Source organism: Sabethes cyaneus, chromosome 2 (assembly GCF_943734655.1).
Source record: "Sabethes cyaneus chromosome 2, idSabCyanKW18_F2, whole genome shotgun sequence".
NCBI lineage: Eukaryota > Metazoa > Arthropoda > Insecta > Diptera > Culicidae > Sabethes > Sabethes cyaneus.
In genome coordinates this window covers 123794088-123798254 of record NC_071354.1, presented here as the reverse complement: position 1 = coordinate 123798254, position 4167 = coordinate 123794088, and positions in this window count along the sequence as shown.

The window sequence follows — 4167 nt, the reverse complement described above, 5'->3', positions numbered from 1 at the left end:
AGCCAGGACCAAATACTTTTCTTCTTCCTGAACTTACTTACTTTACTTAGTTGGCTTGCCGTTCTAAGACAAAGCCTGATGAACAAAGTTTCTCCAATGCACTCGGTTGTAGGCCAACGCTCTCCAATTTCTCAGACTCGCTCCACCTAGTCAAACCATCTTGCTCGCTGCACCCCTGGTCGTCTTATTCCTACCGGATGCGAGGCAAATACTTTGCAGGGTAGTTGTTTGTACACTTGGTTTGTCATGTACTATCCTGGAGACCATCACCTCTCCGTGATTTGAATGAACTTGAAAATCTACTAGAAATCCGAACACAGCACCGAATACCATCCATCATAGACTGAATCAGTTTGATGAGCTTCCTCAAGAAGAAGAAGCTAAAATTGATTCTAATCTCAACTCACTCAGACAGTTGCTGAGTACAGTACAAGATACAACAAGATCAAAATCGCGAGAACTGCACACACACACACACACACACACACACACACACACACACACACACACACACACACACACACACACACACACACACACACACACACACACACACACACACACACACACACACACACACACACAGGCACGCGCGCGCTAGCTTTTCTCTAAATAAAACCAATTTTGTTTTACTGACCCATAATACTGGGAGCATTGACCCATAATTCTGACCAGGTTTAACAGTGGCCCATAATACTGGGAATGGAGCATGCTTATATTTTGTTGTTTTGCAAAAAAGTGTGTGATTTTGGAATAAGTTTGCCTACAGAACATCAAATTATGATATATTTATAACCAATTGGGGGCTCTGTAGCCGCAAGGTTACCGAGACTGCTTTGACAAGCAAATGGTCGTGGGTTCGAATCTTAGTAGAATCAGGCCATTCGATGTCAAAGTGACTTTAGCATGGGTTTATTCTCTAGCCCCTCATCACCCTTCCTTCATGCTGAGTTCTACATTATCCCGAAGACGCTTCTTATGGTTAGTATACTGGTATGAGGACCTAATGAGGTAATGGTTTTGAACCTCAGGAGGACTCACCAGTGCTAACTATAACGAGGCGAAACAGGTTTGGTATAGTAGGACATGCATCGAAGCATGGGTAAAACCCTCAACACATAAGCACGCATAAAAAAATATAAGCTTATCGTTTACTCCATAACGATAAAGCACAGTAATGCAGTGCAGAATACAGCATACAACTGGGCAACATTACAATAGATCAATAGTGTTGTGGTCAAAGTGATAAGCCCATACAAAAAAAAACTACAAGGTATACAGCTCTAAGAATTGTACGAAAGGGTGACGTAGGATTATATCAGATCATTAGATCAAAGACTAATGTAAACTGCTTTTCTGGCATATGCATGTTTATAAGAATCTGTCAGTGCCATTACTTAAGTGAATGTTTAAAAGAGAAGAGCAATGGAGGCTTTGAAAATACGTGGACGGGGTTCATAAGTACAACGCCGGCTACCATTAGGACATAGAGATTTCTTTACAAATCACTTGTGTACATCATGTAGGTTGGAATAGTAATGAATGACCAGATCACAGTTTATTGTTTTAAATATGATTATGCGTAGCTTGACATGTTTCAATAATCTTGCTTGAACTCGCAAAGGGCCATTGCAATAAAATTAAATAAAATAAAATAAAATTAAAGCACGTTCATCGCAAATATGACGTGCCATTCGCATGTCCTTCTCTTTTGACATGAAAGGCAATAAGCACGTAATAGCGCGTCGATTCACTTCTTTTGCTCCGAGAAGGAGAAAACTACTACTAGTTTACTTTCACAGCGTAACGCTTGTTGTTATATAGCAGAAAATATGGCACATACGTAAAAATTTCTGTTTCATTTGATGAGAGTCCTTATCTTCCTACCACAGGGGTGAGGGGTCTCAAAACATCATAAAATAAATTCATGCCTCCAAAAACCCCCACATGCCAAGTTTGGTTCCTTTTGCTTGATTAATTTTCGAGTTATGAGGAAAATTTGTATATTATTTGTATGGGAGCCTCCCTCCTAGAGAGGGGACGGGTCTCAATTCACCATAGGAAAAATTCTTGCCTTCTGAAACCCCCACATGCCAAATTTGGTTTCATTTACTTGATTAGTTCGAGATTTATGAGGAAATTTGTATTTCATTTGTATGGGAGCTTAGAAGGGGGAGGGGTCTCAGTACACCATGGAAAAAAATCCTACCTTCGAAAACCCCCGCATGCCAGTTTGTTTCCAAATTTGGTTCCATTTGCTTGATTAGTTCTCGAGTTTTGAGGATATTTGTGTTTCATTTGTATATGAGCCCCCCTCTTACGCCCTTCATAAAATTGTTTCAGGGAATTTTTGAAATCAGGTCAATATGGGTGTCCAACTTGAGGATTTTCATCCCTCGTAAATTTTTTCAAAGTTTGACATCCGTATTGGAATAATTTGGTCATGTTTTAAAATGGTCATAAAGGTAAGACATTACTGGCAACATTTCCAGAACTGATTTAACTAAAATGGCCATATCTCGGTTGTTTCTCATCGGATTTCCGTTCTTCTTCGACCAATCGACTGGAAATGAAATCTAGGTTTGGGATAAAATATGTAAATTAATAAATTTCCAGGACAGAAAAAGATACAGGAGATTAAAAAAATCAGTTTTTGACATACCCCCAGACAACCCGGAATATCTCCGGTGTCCGCTGACTATTGCGAATTTTGAAATATTTTCGGAAAACTAGGAAAATTGCCCCGTCGAATACAATTGGTTTCATCTGAAAATGTTCATTTTTGTAAAAGTTATGGCCGTTTGAATTTCATCAAAATTTTGCATGTCCCGATCATTTTGTCTAACCCCTGTATGTTGCATATAGCATGTATACATGAAGAATCGAATGATTAGAAGCATGACTACATGCTACTATCACTACAAAGAGACTTACGTAGTCTTGCGTCGCCTATATATGCGGTCGTGTCTTGTACGCAACCCCTCTGATTTTTGCATCTTCCCTCTACCGAACTGAGAAACCAATTATGTATTGAGCGTGTGTGTGTCGCTTTTGTAGTTTCATTTGTTTTCCATTATATTAACGTTAACAATATATTATAACACATTTCTACTACAATATCCTACGCCTCTACTCTTTGTTCTGAATATTTTGAATACTATTTAATGTTTTTAATTCATTTTGTTTTTGTATTTAGGTTTTTATTTTCGTCTGTTATTAATTCTTTTAGTATTTTCCATTTAACATAAAAGCGTCAAAATATACAGTGGACCCCCGTTCGTTTGAACGATTCCTCATGCAAACTAACGGGGTTAGTTTTTAATTTGAACAACTGGTAACCCTAAATATGCTGGAACTTGTATGAACTGGCTGCCCTGCTCTTTGTTATTGTTTTGGTGGTTTGATTCAGTTGGCAGTTGCAAGCAGCGAATATTTCATTCTCCGATCGGATTTCTACCATAATCGTTGGGAAAACGCAATGTGAAACAGTTTAAACACGGTAGATCAGCACAAACAAATCGTGTTTATGTGCATTGTCTGCATAAGCAAATGTTGTCATATTGAGAATGACGTTTTGTACCATTTTTAATTTGCACGTCGTGCAAACCAACGGGGTTCAAATTAAAAAGTGTTCAGATTAAAAACGGTCAAACGAACGGGGGTCCACGGTATATGACACATTCCGCCGTGACGTTACAACGTTTTGACTTTTCTTTGAACAGTATTTATGTTTAAGCTGGGAAAATCGTTGAGAAACCCTCAAATATTATTATATATTTGGAATGATCATAAAATTTCCTATTAAAAGTGAACAAATTAATAGCATTTGCTTTGCCCAGATTGTTTTTAAAGCAAATATGTAGCGTGACGTTACAACACGCCAGAAATACGTTTTTTGGTTCTTCTGTCAAAAAACATGAAAATTCTGCTCTCTTTCAAATTTTATCTAAAGATTTTCTTCTATGATTTGATAAGAGATGAATACTGAACAACTTGCCGTTTTCAGAATTCCGATAGTTAGTGAAGTTAATTTTTAAACAGCTTTTACTTTTCGTGACGTTACAACGCTCTGCTTTGCACAGATAGGGTCGTAGCTCCGTTGTAACGTCACGAAAAATCTGTTCATTTAATATTCGTTAATTATCGCTGTTGCTGCCCTCTGTACAT